The following is a 21235-nucleotide window of genomic DNA, read 5'->3' on the forward strand; positions in this document are numbered from 1 at the left end:
ACCCCCACTGAAGACGTGCTTAATCCACTTGCTGATCAGGAGGAAAACCTGTCAAAATCTATGTGCGAGGAGAACCCGCTTGGCTTGGAAGGAGCGAGGAAAAAGAGTGAGTGAAAAAAATAACCAGCGAGAGAGAGAGAGAGTGAAAAGAACGTAAAAGGCAGAGAAAGAAATAAAGGGAGAGAAAAAAACATTAGAAAAAGAAGGAAAGAAAGGAAGAGCGTGAAAGGTAGAGGGGAAAAAAGAAAGCAAGAACATACAAGCTAGAGAAGGAAACGAACGAAAAAGAACGAATGAGCCACAAGCGCTAGTTGAAGCTGGAATGGGAGAGTCAGAGAAAGGACAGACTGACCCGTTAAGTAAGGTTTCACCCGATTCTCCATGTTGGGGGCACAGGCCTCCCATTTCCATCCTGGCCCTGCTTGGGGGGACCATCCACAGGTGCCTACTGGAACCCCCATACTCCGAGGAGGGGACAAGCCCCCCCATACCCTCCCCTTGGGACACGGGCTCTCCCCAATCCCGACCCTCTTCCCGCACGCTCCTGGGAATGGGGGAAGGTGGGGGGAAGCCGTGTGCTGAGCAGCACCGTGGGTGTCTCTCTCTGGGGCAAAGGAAGAGGATATTTTTTGTACCAGAAGGAAAGAGCAGGGGGCGGGGGCATTTGTGGAGCCGGGGCGCTCACCAGAGAGAGAAACTGAACACAGCCCAGCGTGAGCCCAGTGCCAGTTGGAGCCGAGACATCTACACCTGGAGGACCATCTCCAGAACCTACCTTGATGGTGCCGCTCCCACACTGAGCTCCCCACCTAGACATCCCTGGACGAGGTGAGGTGGTGCATTGGCAAAGGGGGCGGTTTGAGCAGGGTTCTGTGTGTGTGTGTGTGTGTCTAATTTTGGGAAGTGAAGTCACAAACTGCTGGGACTGGTTTCCTATTGGTGTGACCGATTTTTGCAAAGCTTCCCCTCCCACATCTTCTTTTGGCACTAGGGCTTTCTGCGCTGCCATTGACAAGGCAGAATCAAGGCCCCCGTTGCGCCAGGGGCTGCACAGACACAGAGACAGTCCCTGCCCCAGCTGAGATCAGACCCCGTTGGGCCAGACGCTGCCCAGACACAGCAAGATACAGGCCATGCCCCAGAGAGTTTAGAGGCTCCATACCCAAAAAGTGGGAGGAGAAACTGAGGCCCAGGGTCAAACAGCAGCAGTGAGAATCAAAGCCAGGAGTCCTGGCTCCTCCTGCTCTAACCACTAGACCCCATTCTGCTCCCAGAGTTGGGGACAGAACCCAGGAGTCCTGGCTCCCCAAAAGGGTAGGAGTGGGGTCTAGTGGTTATAGGAAAGGAAGATGGGTGTCAGGACTCCTAGGTTCCAGTCCCAGCACTGGGGTTAGAGTGGAGTCTCGTACCTTAGCACAGGTGGGGCTGGGAGCCAGGACTCCTGGGTTCTTCCCATCCCCCCCTAAACCACCTTGCACAGCAGGAGGGGGCTGGGCAGGAAGCGGTGATGGGGTGAAAACTATCAAGAAATGCAAATCCTGGAAGAAGCCTGTGCCAGGAACCGGGTGGTACAGAAACCACGGCCCCCATCCCATCTCTAACCCCCCCGAGGCAGGGCCGGGATCATGCCCCCGGTACCCCCCCAAGCCACCCCCGGTGAGCCCTGGGGGGCAGGGAATAGCCATGGTGCTGGGCCCCCCATCCAATTGAAGTATTCAGTGTCGCAGTGACCCAAGGTGTGTGCACAGAATGGGGATGGAGTGTGTGTGTGTGGATGGATGGATGGATTTCTGCATGTGTTTGTGTGGTTTTCTGTGAGGGTTGGGAGGGGGTGTTATTACAGCTGTAGGGGTTGTGTTTGTGGCTGTGCAAGTGTGTGTGTTCATGTGGCTGGATTTGTGCATGTGTTTGCATCTGTTAGCAGTTGTGTTGATGTTGGCTGGATTTGTGCATGTGTTTGTGTATATTAGCAAGTGTGTGTGAGTGTGTGTGGCTGCATTCATGCATGTGTTTGTGTATGTTTGCAATTGTGTGTATGTGTGTGCTCTGCTGCCCTCTTTCGGCGCAACAACTGTTTCTCTGTATGTCACAGCCCCCATACCGTCGACCCCGGTGGTGATTTCCCCATGTTACAAGGGCTGGCTGGCCTGACCCTTCTCCCCTCTGCAGAGTGTGGCGGGGGCTGCAGCTCACCCCCTGTGGGGCAGGAGTTCCAAGATGTGGGGTGCTGGGCTCCGATGCACCTGGAGAGCAGCTCAGGTGAGGCAGGGCAGGGCGTGTGGTGTCCGTTCTGTGTTGCCTGGTGCTGGGCCATTGCACAATCCCCAGCCACGCCGCACAGCGCGCCCCGAGAGGGGGCAGGGGGCCAAGCAGACGATCCAGCACGAGGGGGGTGAGGATGTGTGGTTGGGGGGAGGAAAGGTCTTGGGCTGCACTGGGGGAGTGCAGAGCAGGGGTGATACCCCAGAAACCTGCAGCAAAGGGATGGACAGGTGGGCTGGGTGGATAGAAGAGGCAGCAAGCCTAAAATCTAAAAGGGGAGTGTGGGGTCTAGTGGTAACAGCGGGGGGGTTCTATCTCCAGGCCTGGTAGGGAAGTGGGGTCCAGTGATTAAAGTGTGTCGGGGGGGGGGGGAGCCAGGACTCCTGGGTTCTCTCCCTGGCTCTGACTCTCTCTTGTGCAATCCCTCGGCAGTTACCCAACTCACCAGCGTGTGGGAGCGAGGGGCTGGGGCCGGGTTGTGACACAGCCCAGAGTCCCGTACTGCCCCTTTGTTACCCAACCCGGGGCAGGGTGGGGGATGGCCTGGGAGACCCGCTAAGAAAGGCGCTTCTGGTGGGTTTGTGTGTGAGTCACGCTGCCCCCTGCTGGATAGACTCCCACTAGGTCAGAACCAGTCTCAGCCCGGGTCAGACCCTGGGAGCCCAGCCCCCTCTGTCGCCATGGCCATGTCTATTGGTCTCCTGGGAAGGTCCATTCTCATTGGTAGCTGTCCAGTGGCAGTGAGTTCCACAGGCCTCGGCACAGGCTGTGTGGGGCAGGAGGTCCTTGTGTTGGGAGCAGTGGGAGTGAACTGTGTGCGGTTGTGTCTCTGAGCACAATTGTGAATATTCTGGTGTGTAGGTGATTGTGAGTGTGGCTGGGGGTGTGATTGTTGCTCTCTTTGGGGGTTTGCTAGCATGTCCCTCTGGGTGTGTTGTGTGTGAGTGTTCTTGGGATTGTGTGAGTCCCTTTGTGCATCAATGTGTGTGTGTTTGTGTGTGTGTGTGTGTGTGTGTGTGTGTGTGTGTGTGTGTGTGTCACTTGCTGCCGGATCCAAACGCCCGCAACGCCACCACACACACACACACACACACACACACACACACAGAGAGCAGGGCTCAGCCCCACCAGCAGGGGGCAGCAGGGACACACACGTCTCTCCTGGGCCAGCTTGGACAATTTCCCATCACGACCCGGCACAGTGCTGGTGCCCCCACACGGGGGTGGGCAGTGACCGGGCAGGGGCGGGGGGGGGGGCGGGGGAGATGTGCTGGATCCAGAAGGAAGCACTTTGGGAAAATCAGTCAAGGCCCTTAGCAGAGCTGGGACACAGACCCAGTGACCCCTGCACCACCCTGGGAGGGGAGTGGGGTCTAGTGGTCAGAGCAGGGAGGGGGCTGGGCACCAGGACCCCTGGGTTCTATCCCTGGCTCTGGGAGTGGAGGGCATCTAGAGCAGGGGGACTGGGAGCCAGGACTCCTGGTTCCATAGGGGAGACTGTTTTTACCTGTGCTTCCCTCCCTAGAGATCCCAGCCCAGCCCCCCTAGTGGAGAGTGAGTGGGAGCAGAGGAAATTGCTCTCGCACCTCAGAAACATGATTCAAACCCCGCCCCCATTGGCTGTGACATCATGGAACCTTCCCCTCCCCCCAGAAGGAAATGGAAGCACAGAAGGGGGGGGGGTGTCTAATTGCACCCACTCATGGTTGCAAAGAAACCTCACAGTCCCCTGCTAGGACCAGATCTGATGTTCCCACTGCTTTCCTTATCACCATGAGCTGCTCCCCACCAGGCACCACACCCCATTCACACGCCTTTAGTCAAGATGCAGCTCAGTAGCAATCACTGCCCCAAAGTGACTCCGGTGCAGGCACCCACAGCACGAACTCCCCACACCGGATTCTGTCCACACGCAGAGAATTCTCTCCGCCGGGCTCCTTCGGTTCCTCTCGCTGCTCCCCGTCCTGCCGCCAGACACTGCTCATCTGCATAGCCCCGCCCATGGACACGTGACACCTTCTGTCATTTTGGTCTCAATTGAATGAGTTGCCTGCCGGGAGTGGTCACGTCACCGCACGTCACAGCCCCACTGCACGTCACAGCCGCCAGGCGGGGATTGTCTGTGAGCCCCGCGCTGGGGGCGGGGCTTCAGGGAGAGACCCAGCCCCATAGACAGCCTGGGGCAGGGAGCTATTGGGGGAGTGGATGGGGGGGGGGAAGGGAGAGACCCAGCCCCGTAGGTGCAGGAGATATTGGGGTCTGGAGGAGAAGAGAGGGGGTTGGCAGAGACCCAGCCTGGGATGCAGGAGAATTGGGGTGGGTGCAGGGAGCTGGGGGAGAGAAGAGACATGTGGTGTGTGGGGGGGAAACGTTGGTCCAGGGAATCTGAGTCACTCCCAGGACATGCTGTGCAGGGGGGACCCCAGGGGCAGGGAGAGAGACCCAGCCCCACAGAGCCCCAGAGGGATATTGGGGGCACGGGAGGGGATGGAGGGAGGAGAGACCCAGCCCCATAGACTCCTAGAGGCAGGAAATGAGGGGAGAAGGGGGGAGGGAGGGATCCAGCCCTATAGACCTGTAAGGGCAGGGAGATATTGGGGGCAGGAGGGGAGAAGGGGGGTTGGCAGAGACCCAGCCCGAGGTGCAGGGGAAATGGGGTGGTTTGGAGGGAACTGGGGAGGAGAAGAGACACAGGGCGGGACACATGTTGGGACAGGGAAACTGACTCACTCCGAATACATGCAGAGCAGGGCAGGGCGGAGGCAGATCATGCTGGTCCCAGGGTAATTTCGGGGGGTTCTGATTCCCCACTCAGCCGGGGGGCTCCCCTCTGGGCTGAGGAGCCCTGGGGTGGGGCGGGTGCAGGGGCTGTGTGTGTGTATCAGGCTGGGGGAGCTGCCTGGGCAGAGGGGCTGGAACTGGGGGGCTGCAGCAGCCCCTGGCTTGACGTGGTTTCCATCACACCCAGGGGTTACAGTTGGTTCAGTGGCTCAGTAGCCCCCACTATACAGATTGTTCTGGCACCACTGGCCTAGGGTCACCGTCTAGTGCTCAGGGCCTGCCTGGCTCTCCTAGAGCAGGGCGAGCGCCCAGCTCTCCTGGGGCAGGGCTGGCGAGAGCTCTGGACAGATACTAACAGCGCTGGGGAGCCTGGACGAATATTAGTTGGACAGAGGAGCCTGGGGCAGTTTTATCAGAGAGCAGAAATGAATCCCGCACACAGCACTGGAGCTGCAGTGCTCGGGGTGTGGGCCTGGGTCTCCTGCACAGTCTCCCTGCACCCCCTCGTGGCATAACAACTTCCCTGCAGAGAAGCAGGGGTGCAGGAACGAGGGGTGCGGCGGGGGCTGCAGCACCCCCATGTCTCACTGTGAAAAGCTCCAGATGCTGTGGGAACAAAGCCAGCATTATTGTGTGATTCCAGAGAACCCTGGAGCTGTGCTGCCCCTGTGCAGTGTGAGCGGGAATTGCACGTTTTCACATTGCTTGTGAACACACCTGGGTACAGTTCACAGGCTTTCAGCACCCCGACAGGCTGATTACAACACCTGCAGCCAATCAAGGCAGAGCTAATCAGGGCACCTGGGTTTAAAAAGGAGCTCACTTCAGTTTGTGGTGTGCGTGTGAGGAGCTGGGAGCAAGAGGCGCAAGGAGCTGAGAGTGGGGGTGTAGCTGCTGGAGGACTAATGGTCTCGGACACTATTCGGTGGTCTAGAGACATTTACACAGAGCACATCACCGGCCACCGTGAATACCAAGAGTGAGCCAGCGTGTCTTCGTGCACCCACAAGGGGGAAGAGACCTGTAAACTTCCCCTGTTGGACTTTATCCCCTGAGCCCTGAACCAACCAAACTGAACTCTGCCCCGTGAGGGTCGTCCTACCATCATTACCCAGTCTGCTCATTTATTCATGCCCATGACTATCCATTACCTGTTTGTATGAGTGATGTACCTTCACTGCTTGCTGGCTGTACCTTGAACCCACCCACCGAATACCCCGCATTGGGGACATGACAGACTGTGTATATGTATATCCCGTCCAATACCAAAATGCTAACATCCCCCTACAACCTGTATGTTACCCCCAATGACACAATAACTGACGCCTCAAACACTTTGTTCTAGCAGTTGAGGTGTGAAAACCAAGGGAGGAGAAACTGGTTCTGTAATTGGCAAGCCATTCACAGTCTTTGTTTAATCCTGAGCTGATGGTGTCAAATTTGCAGATGAACAAAAACCTGTAGGAGAACACTTCAACCTCCCTGGCCACACAATAGCAGATCTTAAGGTAGCCATCCTGCAGCAAAAAAACTTCAGGACCAGACTTCAAAGAGAAACTGCTGAGCCCCTCTTTGCCCCCCCTCTGGGCGGCCCTGAATCCCTGCCCCCGCATCGCCCCTTCCCCTGAGACCCCACCCACATGCTTCCCCTTTGCCCTGAGATCCCACCCTCACACCACCTCTTCCCCCAAGTCCCCAATGCCACACTGCCCATTTCCCCCTGAGTCCCCGCCCCCACACTGCCCCTTCCCCTTATGACCCCACCCCTGCACCACCCATTCACCTGAGACCCCGCCCTCACATTGCCCCGAGACCCCGCCCTCCCACTGCTCCTTCTCCTGAGACCCCGCCCCTGCACCACCCAGTAACAGGCCAGACCCTGCGGGGGAGGGGGAGAAACATGCTTTGCTCTGCCACAGACTTCCCGAGTGTCCTTGGGCACATCACTCAGCCTCTCTGGGCCTCAGTTCTCCCATCCAGGAAATGGGGCTGGTGGCGCTTCCCGCCCTCGCACGAGCTGGGAAGAGAACTACCCTGTGAATTAGGAAGATGCTCCCAGTCCCCCTGCTCCCACCTCTAGACCCCCCTCTGCTCTCAGAGCCAGGGATAGAATCCAGAGGTCCTGGTACCCAGCCCCCTCCCTGCTCTGACCACTAGCCCCCACTCCCCTTTTAGGCTCACTGCCTTTTCTATCCACCCACCCCACCTGTCCATCCCTTTGCTGCAGGTTTCTGGGGTGTCACCCCTGCTCTGCACTCACCCAGTGCAGCCCAAGGCTTTTCCTTCCCCCAACCACACATCCTCTCCCCCTCATGCTGGATCATCTGCTTGGCCCCCCACCTCCTCTCGAGGTGCGCTGTGCGGCGTGGCTGGGGATTGTGCAATGGCCCAGCACCAGGCAACGCAGAACGTAAATCACAGGCCCTGCCCCACCTCATCTGAGCTGCCCTCCGGGTGCATTTGAGCCCAGCACCTTGCATCTGTGCTTTCCTGCCCCACAGGGAGTGAGCTGCAGTCCCCACCATGCTCTGCAGCAGAGAGAATCAGCCCATTTAGGATGGGGGAATCAACACCCGTTTTTCTGCACAGCCACTGACCATCAGCAGGATTCCTCCTCCTTCTCCCTCCTGTGCCTCAGTGCAACTAAATCTCTGTGCCTAGACAGCCGGTCCATCCGCTGCACCCCAATCCCCCATGCCTGAGCCTCCCTGCCAAACCCTGCACCTGGCTCCATAGAATTAAGTCTCACATCTCGCTGGGAACTCAACTTCTTGTGCCCAGAGAGTCTCAGGCTCCCTCAGTAGATAACCTGAGTCTGAGAAACACAGTGTCCGTCTTCTCTAGAGAAGTACTTGGAGAGGTTTTTTTCCAGTGTGACTATGTGGCCTAACAGATAAGGTGTCTGACTACAGCTCAGGTGATTGAGGGTTTGAGTCCCTTTGTGGTTATACTTGTGTGGTTTTACCTTTGGGCTGAAAGTCCTGTTTCCTTTAGGGCTGGAACCTCTTCTTAGCCGCTCTGCTCTGCCAGCTTGGGCTGGGGGACGGGGGTGCTGTTTAGGGCACCAAAATGTCTAAGGACAACCCTGAATAGATCATTTTCCCACAGGGACCGATGGCTGTTAGAAAAGAGATATTCAGGCTGCCTGTACAGACCTAGACTTTAAGGACTTAGGTGTATTTTTATCACTTAGCTAGTGACAGGGGTATACAACAAAGACCCAAAATCCCAGTCTGCCTGTGTCTGGGCCTTCTCTCCCTAGGAGAGTCTGAGCCCTTGTTCGTAGGCTAAGGCCTTTGGCTAAGCAGCAGGGGCAGCCATAAGCTGGGAAGCGAACGGTCCCATCCTCATCTCCCAAACCCTGAACTAAGGTGGGGTTGGGCTGTTAGGAAGACGATCCTGTCCCGATAGTGCCCATCACCAGCAGATAACGAAACAGATCTTAAGGGAGCATCCGGTCTGGCAAGAAATCCCTTCTCAATGGTTGTGGTTGGGAAACCCTCATTTCTGTAGGGTTTATCTTTCTGGCCCCCACTTTTCTATTGTCAATCTGTCTGGTTCTCTAATTGTGTCTGTCTGCTGCAGAATTAATTTTGCTGGGTGTAAGTTAATTAGGGGAGTGGGATGTAATTGGTTAGAGATTTCTGTTACAATAGGTTAGAATTGGTTAGTTACAATGATTGGTTAAGGTCTAGCTGAGACTATTACTGTGTAAACTGGGGTCAGACAGGAAGTGGGCGGGGAAATTGGAATCATGCTAATGGGGGGGATGGGAATAGGGAACGGGGAACAGGGACACAGGCAAGGGTCTGCGGTGTCAGAGCTGGGAAGGGGGACGTGGGGTAAACACTCTGCAGTGTCAGAGCTCATAGACTCATAGACTTTAAGGTCAGAAGGGACCATTATGATCGTCCAGTCCGACCTCCTGCACAACCAGGGGCGGCTCTAGGCACCAGCGGGCCAAGCGCCCGCTTGGGGCGGCATCCTGGGGAGGGCGTCATTTGGCTCCGGTGGACCTGCCGCAGGCATGCCGGCGGGAGCTCCACCGGAGCCCGGGACGAGCGGAGCCCGGGACGAGTCATGCCTGCGGCGGGTCCCGTCTTCCCGCGGCTCCGGTTGAGCTCCCGCAGGCATGACTGCGGCAGGTCCGCTCGTCCCGGGCTCCGGTGGACCTGCCGCTGGCATGCCGGCGGGAGCTCCACCGGAGCCAAATGCCGCCCTCCCCAGGATGCCGGAGCCGCGGGAAGAGGGGACCCGCCGCGGGACTGGGGAAGGGCGGCGCAGCGCTCCGCGCTGCTTGGGGCAGCCTACTTTGTAGAGCCGCCCCTGTGCACAACGCAGGCCACAGACTCTCACCCACCCACTCCTGTAACAAACCCCTGGCCTATGTCTGACCTATCGAAGTCCTCAACTCGTTGTTTAAAGACTTCAAGGTCAGAGGGCTTGGCTACACTTACAAGTTGCAGCGCTGGTGGAGGCTTTCCAGCGCTGCAATTAACACCCCGTCCACACTTGCAGGGCACAACCAGCGCTGCAACTCCCTGGTTGCAGCGCTGGCTGAAAACCCATCCGGGTTGGGGTATAAGAGTGCAGCGCTGGTGACACCAGCGCTGCTCAGCAGGTGTGGACACTCACCAGCGCTTTACCTGTCCTCCAGGGAATAAGGAGCTATCCCAGAATTCCTGTTCAGCCACTCTGCACATCAGTTTGCACTCTACTGCTCTTGCCTCAGGTGACCCGCCCTTTAAATGCCCCGGGAAATTTAAAAATCTCCTTCCTGTTTGCTGCAGCCAGGTGTGGAGTGCAATCAGTTAATCAGTTACAGGTTACAGGTAACCATGCCTCCACGCGGCAAACGAGCCCCAGCATGGAGCACAGGTGAATTGCAGGACCTCATCAGTGTTTGGGGTGAGGCGTCTGTTCAGGCACAGCTGCGCTCCGGCCGTAGGAATTACGATATCTTTGAGCAGATATCAAGGGACATGCTGGATAGGGGCCATCAACGGGACGCACTACAATGCAGGGTGAAAGTTAAAGAGCTGCGGAGTGCCTATTACAAAGCCCGAGGGAATCGCAGATCCGGATCCGCCCCACGACCTGCCGTTTTACGTGGAGATGGACAACATACTTGGGGTGACCCACTGCCAATCCCAGGGTAACGATGGACACTTCTGAGCAGGCTGGGGACAGGAGGAGGAGGAGGCTGCGGGGAGAGGAAACCGCGAGTGAAGCTCCTGGGATGGGGAAGAAACCGCAGATTCCTGGAGGCATGCAGCCAGGAGCTCTTCTCAAGCCAGGAGGAAAGTACCCAAGCGCAGCAGCAGCCAGCAGGTGCAGAAGGACAGGCAGAGGAGCGGTGTACCGGTAAGCGGCTTTATTTTCTGGGTGGAAATGTTTCTGGAGAGGAAGGGGGGTTATGGATGCATGCATGGCAGCGTCTAGATGTGGAATAGCCCGTTGATGTGGTCTATCACGTCGCGGTAATCTGCTTCAGTTATCTCAGCAAAGCTTCATCCAGAGCGTGGGCAATATGCCTGCGCAGGTTTATAGGCAGAGCCACTGTGTCCCTTGTCCCAGTGACGGTGGCCGTCCGCGCCACTCTTCGGCCAGGGGACCATTTCTGAACACAGGCACGCCGCATAGGGTCCCGGCGGAATCCACATTGCTCTAAAAGAGCCCCCGCTGTTCCCTAGTGACTCGCAGTAGGGAAACATCTTCCAGGATTAAGTCCTGTGAAAAATGTTGGTAGACTCTTTAGTGAAGAGATAGGAGATAAGATCACCCCTGCATCTGCATCTTCACTCAACCCCTCTAGCACTCCAGATTACCCGAAGCAACCAGCTCCCCTCTCACTCAAGCCCTCCTCACTCACCATTTCGTGGCTTCTGTTGTGTTTTCCTTTTGGGATAAAGAATGCAAGTGAGAACTTGCAAGTGAGAACTCCCTCAGTGTAACAATTCATGTCTGGAGATAGTGGATACAATGCTGCCCGTGTTAAATGTTGTCATTTCTGTGTGTACAGTGACCTTGACTGGACTGCCCAGATGTTCAACATCACAGAGGCTTCAAAATTTGAGAAAAAATCCCCGAAAGAGCAAAGAGGACATGCTGAAAACTGTTCTTCAGCACTCTGCTACAGAGAGAAAAGAATTGAAGGAGTGGCGAGAGAAAGAAAGCAGGACCCAAGAGAAATGCAGTGGCCAAGAGGAAAAGCACGGAGCGGCTGCTAAGCATCCTGGAGCGCCAGCGGAGTCTATAGAGTCACTCGTTGCCATGCAAGCAGAGCACTACCGTGCTACTCCCCACCCGCCCGTCCTTTGTGCCTTGTGCCCCAATGTCAGCTCCAACCACCTTTCCCCAGCATCCAGGCTCTTACCACCACCAGCTGCCTCCAACACCTGTACGTTCCCCAACCAGCCCTGATACCTACCACCACCCTTACCCTCTGCATTCAACCCCATCACCATGCAGTATATGCACCCTGAAGTGCAGGATTCATTAAACATCAATCCAGACATGGCATATGCAAACTTGTGACTGTACAGTTCACCAACCCACACCCTTGCCCTCTTGTGTTAATGAAATGTTGTGTGTCTGTCTGTCTGTCAAGGAAGTTTTTCTTTTCAATAAAACAATTCTTGGCTTTGAAAACAGTCTTTATTATAGCAGATAGTGAAAGACACCTTAGCCCAGTAAAGAAAGAGGCACTGCAAATCATATTATTATTATGGATAATAGAATAACAGTGTAAGCAGTGCAATTCACTCCCATGCAAGGCAGCAAACATTACTGTTGGCTTTCAGCCTCAAATTCTTCCCTCAAGGCATCCCTAATCCTTGAAGCCCTGTGCTGGGCCTCTCTATTAGCCCTGCTCTCTGGCTGTGCATATTCAGCCTCCAGGACTTGAACCTCGGTGGTCCATGCCTCACTGAATGTTTCACCCTTCCCTTCACAAATATTATGGAGGGTACAGCAAGCGCTTATAACCGCTGGGATGCTGCTTCCCCCAAGTCTAGCTTCCCATACAAACATCTCCAGCGAGCCTTTAAACGCCCAAAAGCACACTCCACAGTCATTCTGCACCGGCTCAGCCTGTAGTTGAACCGGTCCTTGCTCCTGTCAAGCTTCCCTGTATAGGGTTTCATGAGCCAAGGCAGTAACGGGTATGCGGGGTCTCCAAGGATCACAGTGGGCATTTCGACATCCCCTACTGTGATCTTCCTGTCTGGGAAAAAAGTCCCTGCCTGCATCTTCCTGAACAGGCCACTGTTCCGAAAGATGCGTGCATCATGCACCTTTCATGGCCAGACTGTGTATATGTCAATGACACGCCCGCGGGGACCCACAAGCGCCTGGAGAACCATAGCGCCCGACCCCTTACGATTAACGTACTCTGATGCCAGGTGGGGGGGGGCCAGAATAGGAATATGCGTCCCATCTATCGCCCCTCCACAGTTAGGGAAACCCATTTGTGCAAAGCCATCCACAATGTCCTGCACGCTCCCCAGAGTCACGGTCTTTCTTAGCAGGATGCGATTAATTGCCTTGCAAACTTGCATCAAAACGATTCCCACGGTCGACTTTCCCACACCAAACTGGTTCCCGACCGACCGGTAGCTGTCTGGATTTGCCATCTTCCAGATTGCAATAGCCACCCGCTTTTCCACCGTCAGGGCAGCTCTCAATCTTGTGTCCTTGCGCCGCAGAGTGGGGGCGAGCTCAGCACACAGTCCCATGAAAGTGGCTTTTCTCATACGAAAGTTCTGCAGCCACTGCTCGTCATCCCAGACTTCCATGACGATGTGATCCCACCACTCAGTGCTTGTTTCCCGAGCCCAAAAGCGGCGTTCAACGGTGCTGAGCATTTCCGTGAATGCCGCAAGCACTCTAGTGTCACACGCGGCAGACAAATCCATATTGATATCATCGTCGGACTCCTCACTGTCACTTTGGAGCTGAAGGAATAGCTCGACTGCCAAACGTGTTGTGCTGGTGACACTCATCAGCAGAGTCCTCAGCAGATCGGGCTCCATTTGCCACAGAAATCGCGATTCACAGAGAGTAACAGAAAGACACTCACAATGGCGCCAAACGCTGCCGGAATGAATGCTGGGATGTGAAGCGATGCACCACGGGGCGCTGGCAAACAGGAAGCGGAATGACCCGCACACTTCCTTCCCCTTCCCACAATACTCAGCGCCAAAACGGCGCCAAAACGGTACGAGGTGTTCTGTGGGATAGCTGCCCACAATGCACCTCTCAATACAGCGCTGGAAAGTGCTGCAAGTGTGGCCACACTGCAGCGCTGGTAGCTGTCAGTGTGGCCACACTCCAGCGCTGGCCCTTACACAGCTGCATGAGCAGCGCTGTAACTCCCAGCGCTGCAACTTGTAAGTGTAGCCAAGCCCAGAGAATCCTCCAGCAAGTGACCCATGCCCCATGCTGCAGAGGAAGGTGAACCCCTCCCCCCCCAGGGTCTCTGCCAACCTGCCCTGGAGGAAAATTCCTTCCCGACTCCAAATATGGCGATCAGCTAAACCCTGAGCATGTGGGCAGGACTCACCCGCCAGACACCCAGGAAAGAATTGTCTGTAGGGATGTGGGGTAAACGCTCTGCGGTGTCAGAGCTGGGAAGGGAACAACGTGGAACAGACTCTGTGGGTGTATAGAGATAAGCCCGACTGGTGTGAAGGGCTTCGGAATCTGCGGGCTTGGAAACTAACCCCAGTAAACATCCCTTTGTCTGCGCTTCCGACTTCTGGTCTTTTGCTGCTTGCTGTCTGTGTGACAAGAGCCAGGGAAGTGGGCGGGGGAAGGGAAAGCCCTCTAACAATGGCTCCTTGCTCCTCTCCCTCCAGGCTCAGGGGTCAAGGATGGGCAGGACTCCAGGCTCTGCTTGAGGGATCCTGGCACAGGGGCTGCAGGAGGGAGGGGGGCAGAAAGGATTGCAGGTTCTGACCTGTGCTCTGGAGAGGAGGTAATAATTGAAGGGGGTGTTTTTGACTCTTCCCCTGCCTCAGTGTCCCCTGGGCTGGAATTCTACATTCCACAGGGCCAAATAATGGGGTGAAGCCATTTGGCTAATGAAAACCAGTGCTCCAGGTGAGGCTTGAACTCACAACCTCAGCATAGCTCCTCTCAGCACTGCCCTATAAATACTGTGCGCTAACCAATTGCGCCACTGAAGCACCTGATAATGGTGATTCTTCAAAACCCCTAGGTTGATACAGGCGACGGGTGACCCCAAAACATTCTCAGTGGGGTTGAGAGCAGGTAGCGACAAGTGTTGTACTCGGTGGGGTGGATTCTTCTTAAGGGTTCCAGGCCCCATTTGACCCTTTTGTTCTTCCCTGTGTAATAACAGAGCTGGTTAAGACTCAATGGAGAGTCTTGCTGCAGACCAACAGATCTGAAATCACTGAGAACCAGCTCTAAGCATTAGTCCTGCTTTGGGACAGTGTCTCTCATGCAAGAAACTGCCCAGTCTGCGCTAGCAGTGAGGCTCCCTCACTAACAGCTGAAATCAGGGAGAGCTGTGTGAAGTGCAGGGCCCCAGGGGTGCCTGAACAGGGGGGAACAACACCCAGGACTTTTAAAAATGGGAGGGCTCTGCCTTGCCACTTTGTAATGACCGTAAGGGCGAGTGAGGGTGGGGAGGGGACGGAGAGCAGTGAGCGGGAGGAGGGGTCTGGGGGTAAGAGGCAGCGTAGGAGGGGAGCGTTGGGGAGAAGGGGTGGGGCAGGGGCGTGGAGTTGAGTAGAAGGGGTGGGGCTACTGTTCGGGGTCTGGTGGCCACTACTTTTAGGAAGCCTGTTCCGCTCCTGGTGGGACCACAAGACGTCCCAGAGCAGAGAGGGTGGCCAGCAGAGCGGTGACAGGGTGGAACGGCAAGTGGCCGGCAATGTGGCCAGACAGCGGAGGGAGAAAGGGGCTTTCCCCCCAGGAGGTGAGAGGTGAACTCTGGGTTTTCACTGACCCAGGGCAGCAGCTGTGGGTGAGGTGCAGTGAAGGGAGGGGCACATCCACAGAGCTTCTGGGGTCTGGATTTAAGAGCCCGAGGCAAAAGGCCACTACCCAGCGCACTGTGGGTGGGTGTTTTGCTCATAGTGTTGTGTTATGAATCCTGATTGTGGTGTTTTCCCAAGTTAATACAAGGTGATTTTCCTCCTTTTTATTAAAGTTTCTTTCCTGCACTCAGTGGTTGTGAGTGGGGAAAGTATCACCTCTTAGAGGCACCCAGTGGCCAGGGTTAGTTTACCCAGGTTACTGGGTGGGGGCTTAAGCAGATTGTGTGTTGTATTGTTGAAGAGGAGCCCCAAGCACCCAGACAGGGAACTGTAACTTCAACCTTCAGAGTTAGAGCCAGAGGTGCTGCCAGCTGAGCTAGCCAGGCCGGCTAAATGTATTAAGCCCTTTCACCGCAAAAGCAAACACTGGGTACTTCTGTGCTTCTCAGCAGCTGGGAAAAAGCCTCTTGGGGGAAAGCCTCCTGCCCCACCGCCAAAAGGAGCCCCTTGAGTGGGAACGGTCAGAGGCCCCACTCAGGGGCTGGCCCTGCTTTCCTACCGCCTTGTGATGCTGGCCGCTGAACGAATGCTGGTCTGTGGGTGGCCTTCAGTGGGGGTTCGGCATGCCAGGGAGCAGGCTGGCCACGCATAGGCATGGTCCTGCCCTCCTCTGGCCCTGCCCTCGGTTGCTCTGTGGCTTTTAAGCCTTCCCTTGGAGCTGTCAGCACCAGCTGCCTCTGCTCCAGGTGCCCAGAGGAGGAGAGGTGCTGGGCTCCAGCCTGGGACTCTGCCTCCCTCCTGCCTAGCCCTGACTATGAAGCCTGGCCCTGGCCCTCCTTTCTTCAAGTGCCAGGTGGACAAGAGGTAACATGTGGCTGCAAGCAAAATGGCCAAACTTGTGGGCCTCATGTGATGCAGCAAGAATCCCAACCACCTGGTCAAACCACAGGCATCAGGGTCACAAGTTCTAGAGCCCCAACCAATTTTGGCCATCAGACCTGGCTCCAGTGGGCAAGTCACCCAGCAGGAGGGGAAAGATTTGTTTTTGCACAGCTGGAGACAGGGAAGTTGAGCACTGTGAGCTCCAGGGCTTTACCACAAGCCAACACAAGGTCCCACTGAGATTTGAACTCAAATTGCCAGATTCAGAGTCCTGAGTGCTGCCCGTTACACCATGGGACCAGCTCATGCTCCTTTCTCTGCACAGTGGTGACTCTCACGGGGCTGGCTCATGTAAGGGACTGTTGGCCCCTTACTAAAACTTAGTGGGGTTTTGGTTGGCTAGTTCCCAGCACCAATAGAAGGGGGAAGGGTCAATGGGAAATCAGGCCCCTGAGACTGACAGTCCCCAGGGGCAATGGGGAGAGGACAAAGCTCCAAGTTAGCCGCACTGACAGGCCAAGCAGTGTAATGAGGGAGTCACCAGGCCAGGGGTCCCATCCTCCATGGGAGCTGGAACTGCCTGGGCCAGAGTGGGGCAGAGCTAAGGAGAGAGCAGGAGCCCGAGAAGAGCCGGGGAGCAGAGCTGCACCAGCCAGGGAGAACCAGAGCAGATCTGTGCTGGGAGCCGAGCCGGAGCAGCACGAGCTGTAGAAGCTGCCTAGGGAGCAGATCTGTGCTGGGAGAAGAGCTGCAGCAAGCGGAGCCAGAGGAGCAGCCCAGGGAGCTGGAGGCAGAGCCGCAGCAGCACTGGGGCTGGAGGTGGGTGCAGTGAGCAGCGTGGGAGAGCGAGGGGGACCTTGGGCAGAAGGCCCAGTGCAAGGAGATGCCATCAGTCAAGAGATCTTGCAGGCCAGACTTTTGGGGGTGGGGGGATCATATCCCCTACATGGGGGCAGACACTGGGAACAAGGGGCCTGTCACCTAGAGCGTGTTGCCACCACCAGAGCAAGTGTCCAGCCCGTGGTGTCCCTGCAGCACAGCCAGGGCCTGGGGAGGAGGCCTGGGACATGTGAGGGAGAGACTGTGACCTGCCCTGACCCTCCAGAGACGCTGGTTGTGATCTCCCTGCGCCACAGAACAGGGTGACGTGTTTTCCTTTCCCATCTTTCCTTGTGTTTTACATTGATTGCTGGGTAATAAATGGTGTTTGCTTGAAGCACATGCAATGAGGAGTGGGTCAGGGAAGTGCCCAGAGCGGAGCGAGTACCCCAGAGTGAGGACACTGTAGCCCCCGTTCAAGTGATCATGGCAAGATTGGAGGTCAAGCCCCCTAGGAATCCTGGGCCCAGCCTTGTTAGGGATACAAGGTCTCTGCCATACATGAGAGTAGAAAGAGAGTCCTTGAGGTCAGGCAGCCTCTGGGTAAGGGGGTGGGGACTCAGATCCTTCCGCTGGCCAATTCCACTGGGGTCGTGTATAAGCCAGATTAGACTCTCCTTACACTTGTACTCTGTCCTCACTGCTTCTCTCTCTTCCTTCCCCCATCTCTGCTGCTCCCCCTCTGGGCTTTCTCAGCACCTGGCCCCACAGCACTTCCTGGCAGCCAGAGGCTGCGCTTTCTGCATCTGCCGATGTGGCCTCTCTCCTGATTGCTAAGGAAAGGAACCTTTCCAGGAAATGGCTACAGCTTCTGGGAATCCCTGTGTGGCTGTGAACAGCATATGGGTCCTGGCACATAAGGCAACTTAAAAGCTGAGCACCCAGACAGGGGCTTGAACCCTGGACCCTCAGATTAAGAGCCTGATGCTCAACCAACTGAGCTACCTGGGCTTGTTGAGAAACATCTTCACCGTTAAAGCAATAAAGAATCCTGTGGCACCTTATAGACTAACAGACGTTTTGCAGCATGAGCTTTCGTGGGTGAATACCCACTTCTTCAGATGCAAGTGGTGGAAATTTCCAGGGGCAGGTTTATATATGCAAGCAAGAAGCAAGCTAGAGATAACGAGGTTAGTTCAATCAGGGAGGATGAGGCCCTGTTCTAGCAGTTGAGGTGTGAAAACCAAGGGAGGAGAAACTGGTTCTGTAATTGGCAAGCCATTCACAGTCTTTGTTTAATCCTGAGCTGATGGTGTCAAATTTGCAGATGAACTGGAGCTCAGCAGTTTCTCTTTGAAGTCTGGTCCTGAAGTTTTTTTGCTGCAGGATGGCCACCTTAAGATCTGCTATTGTGTGGCCAGGGAGGTTGAAGTGTTCTCCTACAGGTTTTTGTATATTGCCATTCCTAATATCTGATTTGTGTCCATTTATCCTTTTCCTTCACCGTTCAGCACAAGAGCAAGCAGGCAGGCAAACGAGAGGCAAAAAAAGTCCCAGGAACCCCTCCTCTTTTTCTGCACAGCCACTGCCTGTCAGCAGGGTTCCCCCTCCTCCTCCTCAGTGAGACTAAATCTAAGCACCTAGACAGCCGGCCTGTCCGCTGCACCCCAATCCCTCATGCCTGAGCCTCCCTGCCAAAGTCCTGCACCTGGCCCCATAGAATTAGGTCTCACATCTCGCTGGGAACTCGACTTCTTGTGCCCAGAGAGTCTCAGCCCCGCTCAGTAGATGACCCGAGAAACACAGTGTCCGGCTTTTCCAAAGAAGAGCTTAGACCCCCTCATCATGTGGCCTAAAGGATAAGGCATCTCCCTGTGGATCGGATGATTCAGGATTTGAGTCCCCTCGTGGTTGTGCTCACTTTGTGCTGCAAGTCCTGCTTTCTTCACAGCTGGAACCTCTTCTTGGCCGCTCAGGCCAATGCTCTGCCTTCAGCTAGAGCCCCGGGAAGGAGTTGGGGGTTGGGTGTCACAAAGGCTGGGACCTGAGTCCCAGGGGCTTCCAGTCTCGCCTTTGCCATTCCTGACTTGCCAAAGAAAATGGGCGGCTACCCGGGCTAGCGTGTGCGCCTGTCCCTGTGCTGGAGGGTACTTGCTACATAGCACCTTGGGAGCCTGTGTCTTTCTCTGCTTCTCGCCAGCTGGGGTAAAGCCTCTTGGGGTAAAATCTCCTGCCCCACTGCCAAAGTGAGCACAGAGCGTGGGAACAGTAAGAGGCCCCACCAGGGGGGCTGGCCCTGCTTTCCTACCGTCTTCTGATGCTGGCCACAGAGCGACAGCAGCCGCCCCGCATGCTCCTCTGCGGGTGGCCTTCAGTGGGTGTTTGGCACGGCAGGGAGCAGGCTGGCTGAGTGTTTTTGTGCCCATCTGAAGGCCACACATAGGCATGGTCCTGCCCTCCTCTGGCCCTGACCTCAGTTGCTCTGTGGCTTTTAAGCCTTCCCTTGGAGCCGTCAGCACCAGCTGCCTCTGCTCCAGGTGTCCAGAGGAGGAGAGGTGCTGGGCTCCAGCCTGGGAAGCCTGGCCCTGGCCCTGCTTCCTTTAAATGCCATGTGGGCAAGAGGAAGAGCTGCAGCGACAGGGACCAAAGTTGTGGGCATCAGGTGAAGCAGAAAAAAACCCAACCGTCAGGTCAACCCGCAGGAATCTCTAGCCAGACGGTTAAGTTCTAGGACCCCGCCCTATGGTGGCCCAGCTGGACCAGAGACCCATCTCCCAGTGGGCACCAGTGACCCAGGAGGAGGAGAAACAAAACATCACTCTAGTTCAGCCAGGGAGAGGGTAACCGAGCACATTGAGCTCCAAGGCTTTGCAGCAAACCACCCTACCTGGCAGAGGCCCCACTGAGATTTGAACTCAGATTCCAGGATTCAGAGTCCTGAGTGCTGCCCGTTACACCATGGGACCTGCTGCTATTTTGTTTTCTAGACCCCTGTGACTCTCAGCTGGCTGGCTTCCACTCTGCACTTATTGCTTCCCACCAGCGGCTTCCTCTCGCAGGACTCTCTCTCCTCCTCCAGCGACTGTGGTCCTGCACTACCGGATCCGCGGGTCCTTCCCTGAGTCCCCGCATCCCCCTGCTTTGTCTCCATTCCCTGCAGGCTGCAAAAATGTCAGGGGAGGCCGCCCCTCCCTTCACTCGGTGCTCCCGCTCATATCGGCCAGCTGCAGCCTCATCTCCTGGATCTCGGGCAGCTGGCGCTTGATCCTGTTCTACAGTCACACGCTGACTGGTTCCCCAGCCTGGATGGTCTTGTGGAAATCCCACAGGCGACACTGCAGGACTTGGCACTGTTGGTTTCTTTAATGTTGTGGTGTTTGCACGACTGCCAGAACAAAGCCGCCAACTCCTCCCTCACCGACTCCCACCAATCCCCCTGGTTGCCATAGAACCCTCTGATGCTTTCCCATTCTGCCAACAACGCCAGGCCTCGGCCCCCTGCTCCTTTATCTTGCAAGCTCTGGATGTTCAGCTTCCAATATCCTCTGCCCTGGGTCAGGGACAGGGGTGGCTCCAGGCACCAGCGCAGCAAGCGGCGGGGGGGTGGCCTGCTGGTCGCTGTGAGGGTGGCAGTCAGGCTGCCTGCAGGAGGTCCCCTGGTAATGCGGATTAGGCGGCATGCCTGCGGGAGCTCTGCCAGTGCCCCGGCTGCAGCAGCAATTCGGTGGTGGTACGCTGAAGGCACAGGATCGGCAGACCTCCCACAGGCATGCTGCTGAATCCGCCTTACCAGAGGACCTCCCGCAGGCATGCTGCCAAATCCGCCTTACCAGAGGACCTCCGGCAGGCATGCCACCGAATCCGCCTTACCAGAGGACCTCCGGCAGGTGTTGGGATAGATCTGTATTACATTATACACTAATGTTAGATGTGTAGAAAGTGTGACTAGAAAGGAGCAGTGTGACGGTGCTGCCTGTGGGAGCCAGCTGAGGTCACTCAATCAGGGTGAACTGCAAACAAAATGGGGCAGACAAACCCCAAACATTGGTGGTTATTCCAGTACTTAGATTTACCAACCAGCACAACACAGCTTCTGTAGCACCTCACTGGTTACTCAGAAGTCCAAACAACGCAGTTCCCGGCCTCCGTCCAGACACACACATCAGATATGATGATGATTCCTGAAAATCTGATCTCATCATATAAAAGAAAAGGTTCTTCCAATCCCAAAGGATCAGCCACATACCCAGGTCCAATTATAACTTAGATCTTACCCAAAATACACGCTACAGCCAATTCTTATTAACTAAGCTAAAATTTATTAAAAAAGAAAAGAGAGAGAGTGTTGGTTAAAAGATCAATATACAGACAGACTTGAATTCAATTCTTGAGGTTCAGATGCATAGCACAGATGAGCTTGTAGTTGCCAAAAGTCCTTTTAGAAATAGTCCATAGATTATAGTCCAATGTCCATATTCAGGGTG

General features: G+C 55.8%; 3 non-coding genes and 1 pseudogene across 3 annotated transcripts; 1 reads left to right on the top strand and 3 right to left on the bottom strand.

Annotated features, from left to right (window-relative positions):
- Positions 1-21235, top strand: part of LOC120375680 — a 1085709-nt pseudogene that overhangs the window by 324901 nt on the left and 739573 nt on the right.
- On the bottom strand, positions 14138-14231 carry TRNAI-UAU. The gene is made up of 2 exons: positions 14194-14231; positions 14138-14173 (listed from the first exon to the last, which is right to left on the bottom strand). It is a non-coding gene; the product is annotated as a tRNA-Ile (tRNA).
- On the bottom strand, positions 17690-17762 carry TRNAK-CUU. Its single transcript has one exon. It is a non-coding gene; the product is annotated as a tRNA-Lys (tRNA).
- TRNAQ-CUG lies at positions 19646-19717 on the bottom strand. Its single transcript has one exon. It is a non-coding gene; the product is annotated as a tRNA-Gln (tRNA).

The sequence above is a fragment of the Mauremys reevesii genome, linkage group 12 (genome assembly GCF_016161935.1).
Source record: "Mauremys reevesii isolate NIE-2019 linkage group 12, ASM1616193v1, whole genome shotgun sequence".
Taxonomy (NCBI): Eukaryota; Metazoa; Chordata; order Testudines; family Geoemydidae; genus Mauremys; species Mauremys reevesii.